Here is a 15,209-nt window from a genome sequence, read left to right as displayed (position 1 = left end):
TATAGGAGATTCCAGTGTGGTGCAGCAGAAACGAATCTGACCAGGAACCATGAGGTTGTCGGTTCGATCCCTGACTTCGCTCAGTGGGTTAAGGATCTGGTGTTGCCATGAGCTGTGGTCTAGGTCGCAGACATGGCTCAGATCCCAAGTTGCTGTGGCTGTGGTGCAGGCCAGCAGCTGTAGCTCTGATTCGACCCCTAGCCTGGGAACTTCCATATGCTGAGGGTGTGACCCTAAAAAGCACACACATACACACACACACAGACACACACAAAGAAGGAAGGAAAGAAAAAGAAAGAGCTTAACACAAGGTTAACTTCCTGGGCTGCGTGTCCAGGGAATGTCAGCAGTGTGTGCAGGCTGGGGAGTGTGTTGTTGACCAGAATCACGGTACACCTTCTTAGGATCCTGCCGTCGCCACACAAAGCAAGAAAAGAGAACATCCAGGAGAGTCCTGGCTCTAAAATGCCCCACCCCCGGCCCCCAATGACACAAACCATACCTCCTCCACTTTCAGTGGCCAACACACATCATTTAGCCACTGGTAATTTCTCGGTATTCCATCTCATCTCCTCCATCTAATCGTGCCTCTCTGTATTATTAGTTTTGATTGTGGCTCTAGGGATTAAACTACACATCCTTAATTTGTGACATTCTGCCTGCCATGAATTAATCTGTCACTCTTCACATGTGATGGAAGAATGTTACCGTGAATAGATCTCCTTTTGCCACTGTGGGATATTGCCGTGCATATTACATGTTTTACTATTACTTATGTTCTAAACCCCATATGACATTGTTAATGTGGTTTTATTTAGTCAATAGAAAGATGCCTTTACATGTACCTCCACTTTGCCTGTTTCCAGTACAGGAAAGTTGGGCTGGGAGGAGGACACTTCCTGGGCTGCTTATCTCTGGTTGCACTTTCTTCTCAGGAGTGTGCAACAGGATGGGGCAGGGGGCTTCAGGGGCTTCTGCTCTGCCTGCCTAGCCATTTCAGAGGAAAAGCAGTGGGTTCTGACAGTCATCCCTCAACCTGAACAGCAAGAATCGGGGGATGAATTCAGCTGCTTGCTCTTTGCGTGTGTGCCTGACATTTTGATAACCATCTGGCTGACAGCGGGCTGTATCTTTTCCTCCAGCCCTTCCCTACCCAGGGCAGCCATCTGCAGCTTGCCTGGGAGTTGGGTTGATAGGCATTCCCCAGCCTGGACAAACTCCTGGAAACTCGTTTTAGTGGAGGCTGCACGTAAAGCTCCTCTTGATCTGCTGGATCATTCCTCAGCTTGGGACACGTCACCAGTAAGGTGGACTTTGTTTCATCGTAATTGCTGTAAATCTGTAAGGCTTTGTAAACCAGCAATATCCATGTCTTCGCCACTAGTCACAGTAAAGGACATTCCAAGAGTATGAACTAATCCTTTTGTGATAATTATCCTGTCAGCCTTTGTCGTAGACATTCCTTTAGCCATTGTGAGAAGTTAGGCACAAAGGCTCAAGTATACAAATAAGAGTCTGAGTAAAATTGACAGGAATATAAACAGAGGTCCCCCCCACCCCCCACCCCACCGGGGGGGGGGGGGGGGCGCGGGGGAGGATGATCTGCTCCTTTTCTTGGCAGTTTTTCCCACATTCTGGATCTGACAATAGGAATCACTTAGAAGATTATTGAGACACACTGGGAAATCTGAGGACCAACCAATTACACCCAGTTAATCCTAGCTAACATCCCCTCTTAATGGGCCAAGTCTTGGGTTATGGGGACAAATTCTTTGGTGCCACTTAGTGGTTTTCTGGGGAGCACCAAAGATGACACTGATGCAAAATCTCCCAAAGGTTCTTTTCTGATTCTGGAGAAGGGTCAAATAAAAGGTATCCCGGGGAGTTTCCATCATGGCTCAGAGGAAAACTGATGTGGGATTAGTATCCATGGGGATGCAGCTTAGATCCTGGCCTCGTTCAGTGGGTTAAGGATCCGGCGTTGCCATGAGCTGTGGTGTAGGAACCGCGTTGCTGTGGCTGTGGTGTAGGGTGGCAGCTACAGCTCTGACTCGACCCTTAGCCTGGGAACTTCCATATGCCTCAGGTGCGGCCCTAAAAAGACAAATAAATCCAGAAGGATCTGTTTGGATGAAGAAAGTAAGAGCAGGAGTTTCTGTTGTGACTCAGTGGGTTTAGCATGCAACTAATATCCACCAAGGTACAGGTTTGATCCCTTGCTCAGTGGATTGAGGATCCAGCATTGATGTAAGCTGTAGCATAGATAGCAGATGCAGCTCAGATCCAGTGTTGCTGTGGCTGTGGCGTAGCCAGCAGCTGCCGCTCTGGTTCCTCCCCTAGCTTGGGAACTTCCATATGCCACACATGCAGCCTTATAAAGAAAAAAAAAAAAAAAAAAAAGGAGGTGTATCTTAGGAACATGAATTCTGGAGGCAGAATCTTAAAACCTCTCATTGCCCTCTTCTTTCACAGATTCTGAATTTGAGCTTGCTCGTTTTTGCTTCCTGCTGTTCAATGGGACTCCAGGTCTTCACCTTAAAAATAGAGAGCCTGGAGTTGCTGTTGTGGCACAGGGGAAATGAATCCAACCAGTATCCATGAGGACACGGGTTCAATCCCTGGCTTTGCCCAGTAGGTCAGGGATCCAGTTGCCATGAGCTGCAGTGTAAGTTGTAGACTCAGTTTGGATCCGCTGTTGCTGTGGCTGTAGTGTAGGCTGGCAGCTGTAGCTCAGTAGCTCAGATTCAACCTCTAGCCTGGGAATCTCCATATGCCACAGTTCTGCCTGAAAAGCAAAAAAAAAAAAAAAGAATGGAGAGCCTCCTTATTGATAATTTTTAGTGAAGAGAATCTCAGAAAGAAAAGATGATCTAGAGTTTCCATCATGGCTCAGCAGAAATGAACCCAGATAGGAACCATGAATCCAACCGGGTCGATCCCTGGCCTTGCTCAGTGGGTTAAGGATCTGGCGTTGCCATGAGCTGTGATGTAGGTTCCAGATGAGGCTTGGATCTGGCGTTGCTGTGGCTGTGGTGTAGGCTGGCAGCTGTAGCTCCCATTAGACCCCTAGCCTGGGAACCTCCACATGCTGTGCGCGCATCCCTAAAAAGAAAAAAAAAAGGAGGAGTTCCCGTCATGGCGCAGTGGTTAACGAATCCGACTAGGAACCATGAGGTTGCGGGTTTGGTCCCTGCCCTTGCTCAGTGGGTTAACGATCCGGCGTTGCTGTGAGCTGTGGTGTAGGTTGCAGACGCGGCTCGGATCCTGCATTGCTGTGGCTCTGGCGTAGGCTGGTGGCTACAGCTCCAATTGGACCCCTAACCTGGGAACCTCCGTATGCCGCGGGAGCAGCCCAAGAAATGGCAAAAAGACAATAAATAAATAAATAAAGGCACGATCCTTAAAAATCAAAAGCAAAGTGAAACAAATAAAACTCATGATTATATATAAAGTTGGTAGCTTACTCACAGAGGTCTTATTTTAAGTCTTGAATTAGGGGACTTTAAGTGAGGAAAAAACAGTAGTTGAATATACACCTTTAGTGGAATATAGTCTAAGAACAAAAAAGAACTGCAAAGAAATCTTACTGTTTTCAGTAATTACGTTGTTAGGAATAACATTGATACAGTTATTGTGAAGATATAAATATTTATATCTATATGTAAATAATTATGTTAATGTCATTAGGAACCCAGATTTTTCAGTATAAGTTACAAGGCCTAAAAATATAAAATAAAAAAAATTAAAGTCCTGGAATACTAAATTTGAATCACAAATATCAGGAAGAACACAAGATGCATTTTCTCTCTAAAAGGATTCATTTCTTAGCAAAATATGATCTAGAAATCAGGAAACCCCCCAAGTGGCTTCTCAAATACCAGTTCTCAGTAAAAGGAGCCAGGGCTCCTTGGAGAAATGGCTGATTCCACTTCTGGGGCAGGAAATATATAAGATAAGCCTGGAATATCTTGTTGCATCAGAAAGCAGGGAATGATCAAAGACTCCTCAAGACTCCCGAGGTCATATCAAAGAGCTCAGTAGCTCCCACCCACTGGCTAAAAAAATGGGACAACTTGATTATCAGAAAGAACCAAAATGAAAGGGTTAAAACATCAAATATTGAAATCCATGTATTCACCATTGGTTACCTTTGGAGAACCCAGCTCATCCTTTGAAAAATCATTCAAGAGAAAGAAGGGAAAGAAGCAGGCATGGATCCTGCTTGTCCTGTACCAACTGGACCCCATGGTAACCAAGTCGATGGTGAGGAAATATTTCTTTTTCTTTTGGCAGCACCTGCGGCATGTGAAAGTTCAAATCCAGGGCCAGGGATCAAACCAAGCTACAGCAGTGACAATACTGGATCCTTAGCCCACTTCACCACTAAGGAACTCCAGGAAATTTTTCTTTATAGAAGTTTTCTAGCTAATGCATGAAGAAAGAATGATGGAATACCATTACGTTCTAGCTCCTGATCACGGTGTTGATAGGAGACAATCACCAACACCAGTTAAAAACCATTTGGTAAAAGGCTGAGGGGGATCTTTGTAACAGATGGATATTTTGTGCCTTCTGATGTGAAACAATGTAACATGTCAAACCTCATCTATGAAGTATTCTTATAAAAAATGTTTTGTCCAAATCTGATCAAGCCTCCAGATTTAACTACCAGTTTATTGGACATACCGGGGACAAAGAAACCTCTTATAAATTAGGGTTCCAACAGGAAGCAGATGGTGCACTCGGATTAGGAAAATGAGAAGAGGACTTATTACAAAGGTGAAGGCAGAGTGTGGATGGTGCAGGGTCCTGGGATGAGGGACAAAGAAGCCTGTACCATCTGAGGGAGAAATGACCAGAACTGAAAGAGGAGGCAGCTGTGAGGAGCAGCTGTCTTGAAAGGAACAGTTACCTTCAGTCAAGAAGCACAGCCAACCCAAGGTGACCTTGCAGGGAAGGAGTCGGGAAATAAACACTGACCTCCATTCTTTTCCCTCCCTCTCTTTCCTTCCAGGGCCCCCTAGTGGCCACACCCAACTGAAGCCCCAGGGCTATCGAGCCTGGCTGATGTAGCCTCCTGGAGAAGGATGGAAGGCAGACCTGAATGGGGCAAGTGAGTAGAATCTATCGCAAGCATGATAACACCATGGGGCTGCCATCACAAAACCCAGAACACAGGAAACTCTCCAGGACAAACAACTTTTTTTTTTTTTTTTTTTTGCTTCCATCAAATAACTTGCAAAGGTTGGGGGTGGCAGATGGAGGAAGGACGGCATAGGAGAACCTTTGCATTAAACAACCCTTTTCCCCCTAACAAAGAATTTACAAAGAGGATGAAAAAAGGGGACCTGTAAATTCAAAGACATTTGAATCATGCACAGATACAAAAGCATAGACCTGTGGATCCTGTTTCTAAGAAATCAACTGGTAAGCAAGATCAATTCAATTCCTGAAAAAAATCTGAGAAAGTTGAACAGTGTCTAGATATTTGATTATGTGAAAGAATTATGGATAGGTTCTCAGTTTTAGATATGACTGTGGAAAAGAGAGAGAGGGAGAGAGCGGTTCTCACCCTGGCACAGTGGGTTAAGAATCTAACTGCAGTGGCTCTGGTTGCTGTGGAGGCACAGGTTCGATCCCCAGCCCAGTGCAGTGGGTTAAAGGGTCTGGCGTTGCCACAGCTATGATGTGGGTTGCTGATTCAGTCCTTGGCCCGGGAATTTCCACATGCTGAGGGCATGGCCATAACATTTAAAAAAATTTTTAGAGAGAGAAAAAAACTTAGAGCAAAACGTACTGAAGTAATTGCAGATGAAGGTCTGGGATTTGCTCAAAAATAGTCAAGTGGGGTGGGGAAGTCGGAGGAGGTATAGATGGAAAAGAGTGGCCATGTGTTTATTGTCATGACTATGACAGATACATAAAGGGGCCCTGTTCTCTCTGTGCTCTTGTATGTGAAGTTCTCCATTAAAAGATGCAAACATAGCACTACTCTTGCCGAGTCCTTTTTTGTTGGTCATGTAGCGGTATGTCTTAGCTGTCATTCAGTATTGCTACATGTGGAGCTGCTTGCTTCTTTCTCCTCTTTGAATATGGGGAAAAAATGTACGTGTCCATCTCCCACAAACATGAGAATCAACACCAGGAGGATGAAATCAGGCTATCCACGTCATGTATGCATACTTTTTACACAAAGAGTAGCATACTTTACACAGCACAAGAGTATATACCTTGGAGTTCCCTTTGTGGCTCAGTGGAAATGAACCCGACTAGGATCGTGAGGATGTGGGTTCGATCCCTAGTCCCGTTCAGTGGGTTAAGCATTGCCTCAAGCTGTGGTGTAGGTCACAGACATGGCTTGGATCTGGTGTTGCCATGGCTGTGGCATAGACTGGCAGCTGCAGCTCCGATTCGATTCCTAGCCTGGGAACTTCCACATGCTGCAGCTGCAGGCCCTGCCCCCCCCCCCCCAGTAAAAGGTATACCTTGGAGATACATACCTCCCATTAATACAAAAACAACTTCCAATTCTTTTTTCCTTTACTTTTATGTTATGTTTAATAAACAATGCATTCACAAGATTCTGAAAAGCTACCCTCAAATCCTTTGCTCTGTTATCCTAAGCAATGTCATATAATTGCAGATGTTTTCCCATAGTCGGTATTTGTCATATGACTTTGTTGAGATGTTTTTCCAGCAGAGTTTGTTATAGACTCAAATCAAGCGATCTTTTAAAATTGCTTTTGGATAGCAAAGCCTTACTCACGCTAAGAAAATGAAACAAAACAAAACAAAAACAAAAACCCTACGTTTTTGTCCCATGTAGTTATTTTCAATCTTTTTATGTAAAAAATAACCTAAGTGATGGCATAAAATATAAAGGGATGAAGTTCCTGTCATGGCTCAGTGGAAACAAATCTGACTAGTATCCATGAGGACAAATGTTTGATCCCTGGCCTTGCTCAGTGGGTTAAGGATCTGGTGTTACTGTGAGCTGTGGTGTGGGTCACAGACATGGCTTGGATCCTGTGGTGTAGGCCGGCAGCTACAGCTCTGATTCGACCCCTAGCCTAGGAACCTCCATATGCCACAGGTGTGGCTCTAAAAATACTATATATAAATATACTATACTATATATGTATATACGGACAGTCTAGCAAATTGTAAAATGAACACTTATGCAGCCAGTCCCCATGGTCGAGAAACAGAGCATCGCTCCTCCCCTTCCCCATCAGGAGCCCCCAGGATGATCATTTCTGATCAAAAATCTCCTTTCCCCATGTAGGAAACCACTATACCAGCTTATATAACATTCCTGTCCATGCCTCTTACAGTTTTACCACCTAATTCTGCATCTCTAAACATTGTTTTTAATATGCATCCATGTTGCCTGTAGCCATGGCTCCTTCGTTCCTCTTGCTGTGTAGTAGTTTATTGTGTGCCTGTGCCACGATTTATTTATCCAGTGTAAATTCATCTTTGTGTAGGTTGGAGATAGGGCTCCAGTGGAATTTCTTTTTTTTTTTTTTTTTTTATTTTCCCACTGTACAGCAAGGGGGTCAGGTTATCCTTACATGTATACATTACAATTACATTTTTCCCCCAGCTTTTCTTCTGTTGCAACATGAGTATCTAGACAAAGTTCTCAATGCTATTCAGCAGGATCTCCTTGTAAATCTATTCTAAGTTGTGTCTGATAAGCCCAAGCTCCCCATCCCTCCCACTCCCTCCCTCTCCCATCAGGCAGCCACAAGTCTCTTCTCCAAGTCCATGATTTTCTTTTCTGAGGAGATGTTCATTTGTGCTGGATATTAGATTCCAGTTATAAGTGATATCATATGGTATTTGTCTTTGTCTTTCTGGCTCATTTCACTCAGTAGGAGATTCTCTAGTTCCATCCATGTTGCTGCAAATGGCATTATGTCATTCTTTTTTATGGCTGAGTAGTATTCCATCGTGTATATATACCACATCTTCCGAATCCAGTCATCTGTCGATGGACATTTGGGTTGTTTCCATGTCTTGGCTATTGTGAATAGTGCTGCAATGAACATGCGGGTGCACGTGTCTCTTTTAAGTAGAGTTTTGTCCGGATAGATGCCCAAGAGTGGGATTGCGGGGTCATATGGAAGTTCTATGTATAGATTTCTAAGGTTTCTCCAAACTGTTCTCCATAGTGGCTGTACCAGTTTACATTCCCACCAACAGTGCAGGAGGGTTCCCTTTTCTCCACACCCCCTCCAGCACTTGTTATTTGTGGATTTATTAATGATGGCCATTCTGACTGGTGTGAGGTGATATCTCATGGTAATTTTGATTTGCATTTCTCTTATAACCAGCGATGTTGAGCATTTTTTCATGTGTTTGTTGGCCATCTGTATATCTTCTTTGGAGAAATGTCTATTCAGGTCTTTTGCCCATTTTTCCATTGATTGTTTGGCTTTTTTGCTGTTGGGATGTATAAGTTGTTTATATATTCTAGAGATTAAGCCCTTGTCAGTTGCATCATTTGAAACTGTTTTCTCCCATTCTGAAAGTTGTCTTTTTGTTTTCTTTTTGGTTTCCTTTGCTGTGCAGAAGCTTTTCAGTTTGATGAGGTCCCATGGGTTTATTTTTGCTCTAATTTCTATTGCTTGGGAGACTGACCTGAGAAAATATTCATGATGTTGATGTCAGAGAGTGTTTTGCCTATGTTTTCTTCTAGGAGTTTGATGGTGTCCTGTCGTATATTGAAGTCTTTCAGCCATTTTGAGTTTATTTTTGTGCATGGTGTGAGGGTGTGTTCTAGTTTCATTGCTTTGCATGCAGCTGTCCAGGTTTCCCAGTAATGCTTGCTGAATAGACTTTCTTTTTCCCATTTGATGTTCTTGCCTCCCTTGTCAAAGATTAATTGAGCATAGGTGTCAGGGTTTATTTCCGGGTTCTCTATTCTGTTCCATTGGTCTGTCTGTCTGTTTTGGTACCAGTACCACACTGTTTTGATGACTGTGGCTTTGTAGTATTTCTTGAAGTCTGGGAGAGTTTATGCCTCCTGCTTGGTTTTTGTTTCTCAGGATTGCTTTGGCAATTCTGAGTCTTTTGTTGTTCCATATAAATGTTTGGATTGTTTCTTCTAGTTCTGTGAAAAATGTCATGGGTAATTTGATAGGGATTGCATTGAATCTGTAGATTGCTTTGGGTAGTATGGCCATTTTTACAATATTGATTTTCCCAATCCAGGAACATGGAATATCTTTCCATTTCTTTCCATCTTCTTTGATTTCTTTGATTAAAGTTGTATAGTTCTTGGCATATAGGTCCTTTACCTCCTTGGTCAGGTGTATTCCGAGGTATTTGATTTTGTGAGGTGCAATTTTAAAAGGTATTATATTTTTGTATTCCTTTTCTAATATTTCATTGCTGGTATACAGAAATGTGACTGACTTCTGAATGTTAATCTTCTATCCTGCTATTTTGCTGAATTTATTAATCAGTTCAAGTAGTTTTGGGGTTGAGTCCTTAGGGTTTTCTATGTATAGTATCATGTCATCTGCATACAGTGACAGTTTGATCTCTTCTCTTCCTATATGGATGCCTTTTATTTCTTTTGTTTGTCTAATTGCTGTGGCTGGGACTTCCAAAACTATGTTGAAAAGCAGTGGTGAGAGTGGGCATCCCTGTCTTGTTCCAGATTTGAGTGAGAAGGCTTTCAGTTTTTCCCCATTGAGTATTATATTTGCTGTGGGTTTCTCATAAATGGCTTTGATTATATTCAGGAATGTTCCCTCTATACCCACTTTGGCGAGGGTCTTGATCATGAATGGATGTTGGACTTTGTCAAATGCTTTTTCTGCGTCTATTGAGATGATCATATGATTTTTGACTTTTTTTTTTGTTAATGTGGTGTATGATGCTGATTGATTTGCGGATGTTGAACCATCCTTGTGAACCTGGGATGAACCCAACCTGGTCATTGTGTATAATTTTTTGATATGTTGTTGGATTCGGTTGGCTAAGATTTTGTTGAGAATTTTTGCATCTATATTCATCAATGATATTGGGTGATAGTTTTCTTTTTTGGTGGTATCTCTGTCTGGTTTTGGAATGAGGGTGATGGTGGCATCATAGAATGTCTTTGGGAGTATTCCTTCTTCTTCAACCTTTTGAAAGAGTTTAAGGAGGATGGGCACCAATTCCTCTTTATATGTTTGATAAATTCACCTGTGAAGCCATCTGGTCCTGGACTTTTATTTGTAGGGAGTGATTTTATGACCTCTTCAATTTCATTTCTAGTGATCGGTCTATTCAGTTGTTCTGTTTTCTACTTGATTCAGTTTTGGCAGGCTGTAAGATTCTAGAAAATTGTCCATTTCTTCCAGATTGTCAAACTTGTTGCCATATAGTTGTTCATAGTATTATCTTATGGTTTTTTTGTATTTCTGCTGTATCCATTGTGATTTCTCCTTTTTCATTTATAATTTTGGTTATTTGGGTTCTTTCTCTCCTCTTTTTAGTGAGTCTGGCCAGGGGTTTGTCAATTTTGTTTACCTTTTCAAAGAACCAGCTCTTGGTTTTATTAATTTTCTCTATTGTTTTTTGAGTCTCTATTTTTTTTTGTCTTTTTGTCTTTTTGTTGTTGTTGTTGTTGTTGCTATTTCTTGGGCCGTTCCCGCGGCATATGGAGGTTCCCAGGCTAGGGGTTGAATCGGAGCTGTAGCCACTGGCCTACGCTAGAGCCACAGCAACGCGGGATCCGAGCCGCGTCTGCAACCTACACCACAGCTCACGGCAACGCCGGATCCTTAACCCACTGAGCAAGGGCAGGGACCGAACCCGCAACCTCATGGTTCCTAGTCGGATTCGTTAACCACTGCGCCACAACGGGAACTCCTGAGTCTCTATTTTATTGATGTCTTCTTTGATCTTTATAATTTCCTTCCTTCTGCTGACTTTAGGACTTTTTTGTTCTTCTTTTTCTAATTCATTTAGGTGGAGGGTTAAGTTGTCAATTTAGGATCTTTCTTCTTTTTTGAGAAAGGCCTGTATTGCTATAAATTTCCCTCTGAGCACTGCTTTCACAGCATCCCATAGATTTTGAGCGGTTGTGTCTTCATTATCATTTGTTTCAAGGTAGTTTTTAATTTCCTTCTTGATTTCCTCATTGACCCATTGGTTTTTTAGTAGCATGTTGTTTAGTCTCCATGCAGTAGGTTTTTTCTCTTTCCTTTTCCCATGGTTGATTTCTAATTTCATGGCATTGTGGTCAGAGAAGATACTTGAGATAATTTCTATGCTCCTAAATTTATTGAGATTAGCTTTGTGTCCCAATATGTGGTCGATTCTTGAGAATGTTCCATGAGCATTTGAGAAGAATGTGTATTCTGCTTTTTTTGGATGTAGTGTCCTGAAGATATCAATTAAGTCTAACTTTTCTATTGTTTCCTTTAGGATCTCTGTTGCTTTATTGGTTTTCTGTCTAGAGGATCTGTCCATTGATGTGAGGGGGGTATTAAGGTCTCCTAACTATGATTGTATTCTCATCAATATCTCCCTTTATGTTAATATTTGTTGTATGTATCTGGGTGCTCCTGTATTTGGGACATATATGTTGACGATAGTAACATCCTCTCCTTGGATGGATCCCTTAATCATTAAGTAGTGTCCTTCTTTGTCTTTCTTTATGTCTTTTGTTTTAAAGTCTATTTTGTCTGATATGAGCGTTGCGACTCCTGCTTTTCTGTCATGTCTATTGGCGTGAAATATTTTTCCCCACCCTTTCACTTTCAATCTATATGTATCTTTTGTCCTAAGGTGAGTTTCTTGTAGGCAGCATATTGAATGTTTTTGCCTTTTTATCCACTCAGCCACTCTGTGTATTTTGATTGGGGCATTCAGTCCATTGACATTTAAGGTGATAATTGATAGATGATTATTTATTGCCATTTGAACCTCGTGTTCCAGTTGATTCTATGGTTCTCTCTTCCTTTCTTTCTTTCTTTTTTTTTTTTTTTTCGGTTGGATGGTCTGCTTGAGTGTATTTTTTTTTTCATTTTTTTGCAAATGCAATATTTGGTTTTGGCTTGTGGTTGCCCTGTTTTTTAAGTATGCTAACCCCTTCCCATAATTGTGTGTTTTAGCCTGATGGTCCTGTAAGTTCAAACACTTCATTACTATATTAAAATTAAGAAGAGAAACATACAAACAAACAAAAAGGGTTATTTACTTCCTAACATCCCTTGCCCACATTTTATGGTTTTGATGACTCTTTTTTATTTTTTTCTTTTTAATTTTATTTTGTTTGAGGCCTGTTCATGATTAAATCTGTATGCTGGCTTATTTGAGTGACTGCTCTCTGATTGCAGTTTCCTCAGTCCTAGTTCTTCCTCTTCTTCTTTTTTTTTTCTTTTCTTTTTTCTTCCCTTTCCTTCCTTTCTTTTTGGTTTAGAGAAGCCCTTTCAATATTTCCTTTAACCTGGGTTTTGTGTTGCAGTATTCTTTAAGTTTTTGTTTGTTGGAAAAAAATTTTATTTCCCCTTCTATTTTAAATGATATTCTTGCTGGATAGAGTATTCTAGGTTGCATATGTTTTCCTTTTAGCACTGGCCTGTAGTGTTTCTGTAGAGAAGTCAGCTGATATTCTTATGGGGGTTCCCTTGTAGGTAACATTCTGTTTTTCTCTTGCTGCCTTTAGGATCCTCTCTTTATCACTAACTTTTGCCATTTTTATTATGATGTGTCTTGCTGTGGGTCTTCCAGTGGAATTTCTTTTCGGATGACTAGCCAGTTGTACCAGCAGTTCTTATTGAGTAATTCATCTTTTCTCCACTGATTTAAATGTCACCTTTATTATTTATTCAATGACCTTATTTTTTTGGTCTACTTCCAGACTCATCTTCATCTCTCTGTCTATTCCTGAACTCATAATGAACTATTATTCTCACTTTATAATACACTTTGAGATGTGGCAGAGTTATCTACCCAGATTTCTCCCTCCATCTCTCTCTCGTCAAGATTTTCTTGATTTTTCTGCATAATCTTTGGAGTCTGTTAAGTTCCAAAATAATCCTGTTGAATACTATTTGTTAAGTTCCAAAATAATCCTGTTGAATACTTATTTGCATCCCATTAAAATTATAGATTGAAAGATGAAAGATGGTATCTTTTCTTTATTGAATCTTCTAACCTAAAATGGAAATGTGCCTTTTCCCTTTATTCAGGCCTTTATGTCACAGAATAGACTGTGAGGGTTTTATTCATATATTTCCATTCTTTGTGAAGGAGCTCATTCATTTAAACGTTTGAATACTATTCTACTATGTTTCATACTATAATTTATTTAATTATTCTACTTTTGAATGGCATTTGAATAAATCTGGTTCCAAGATTCTTTATCGCAAATAATGCTGCCATAAATACCCCTTCATATACATGCATTCAGGAAGGTACACTGCTGCAAGTGAAACTGTTGGACCAAAAGAGATTTTTAATGTTTGCAGATATTGTCAAATCACTGTCCCAAACCAGTATCAATTTATACTCTCCCTAAAAGTATCTATCCATTTTTCACACTTTGATGAAGTGTGCATATTTCCAATTTTAAAAGCTCTAATAACCAGTAAATTATATCATGCTGTGGTTTTAGTGAATACTTCTTTGATTACTGGAGATTTGTATTTATTTCTTTTTTTGCTCTTTTGTTTCCCCAAGTTACAGCTGCCAGCCTGCACCACAGCCACAGCAACGCGTGATCTGAGCAGTGTCTGCAACCTATACCAGAGCTCACAGCAACACCGGATCCCCAACCCACTGAGCGAAGCCAGGGATCAAACCCGTGTCCTCCTGGATACTAGTCAGGTTCATTTATGCTATGCTACAACGGGAACTCCTTTTTTTTCTTTTTACAGCCGTACCTGTGGCATATGAGAATGCCCAGATAGGGAGCCAATTAGAGCTGCAGCTGCTGGCCTATGCCACAGCCACAGCAACTCCAGATCTGAGCTGTGTTTTTGACCTCCCCCACAGGTCATGCGCAGCAATGCTGGATCCTTAACCACTGAGTGGGGCCAGGGATGGAACCTGCATTATCATGGATACTAATCGGGTTCATCACTACTGAAACATAACAGGAACTCCCCACTGACGTTTGTTTGATGTTTGTTGATGTTGTATCTCACAATCTTGCAGAACTCTCTTATTAGAGAGTTCCATGACCTGAATGGAGAATCTGTTGGATTTTTTTGTTTGTTTGTTTGTTTTTTGCTTTTTAGGGCCACGCCCACAGCATATAGAGGTTCCCAGGCTAGGGGTCCAATTGGAGCTACAGCTGCCAGCCTACACCTCAGCTCATGGCAACGCCAGATCCTTAACACACTGAGTGAGGCCAAGGATCAAACCCGCAAGCTCATGGTTCCTAGTTGGATTCCTTTCCACTGTGCCACAATGGGAACTCCAGATTTTTTAATGTATAAAATCATAGGTGTTTCTGTTGTGGTGCAGTGGTTAACGAATCCGACTAGGAACAATGAGGATGTGGGTTCGGTCCCTGGCCTTGCTCAGTGGGTTAAGGATCCGGTGTTTCCATGAGTGTGGTATAGGTCGCAGACCCGGCTCAGATCCCACATTGCTGTGGCTGTGGCATAGGCTGGCAGCTACAGCTCCAATTGGAATCCTAGACTGGGAACCTCCATATGCCATGGGAAGCGGCCCTAGAAAAGGCAAAAAGACAAAAAAAATGTATAAAATTATAGACATGTTTAATGCCACATGGTCAACAAGTAATTAAGTCTTATGATGTCGAGCCCAGGAAGTTGGGAGAGAAAGACAGAATTGCAGAGGCTGGAAGAAAGTAGAAGTAGGAAGAAAAAGAAAAAGACAGGGGAGAGAGAGGCAGAAGCCAGGCAGAGGCGAGGACTTGGGGCATGTGAGGTAAGTGGACAGGGCAGAATAGACGGTTTGAGTAGTGTTTCTGGGAATTTTGTGTCTGTATTTCTCTTCATGGTGTTTGAAAAACAAACATTGAGAGTTTTTTGGTAACATTTGGGGGTGGGGTGAGCTGGACAGTGTTTCCATGACGACAGCAGTGTTTTGAGATGGCACCTTATGGATCCTGGCTTATACCTGCTATGAATATGCACAGACCAACCATGAGACTGGATCTAGAGCAAAAGAATAAGAGAAAAAAGAAAACATGAGAAATATGATATTTGATGGAATATTGTAGAAAACTGGAC

This window comes from Phacochoerus africanus, chromosome 3, assembly GCF_016906955.1.
Source record: "Phacochoerus africanus isolate WHEZ1 chromosome 3, ROS_Pafr_v1, whole genome shotgun sequence".
Taxonomy (NCBI): domain Eukaryota; kingdom Metazoa; phylum Chordata; class Mammalia; order Artiodactyla; family Suidae; genus Phacochoerus; species Phacochoerus africanus.
The sequence above is the reverse complement of the archived record's forward strand: the minus strand, read 5'-3'. Positions refer to the sequence as shown.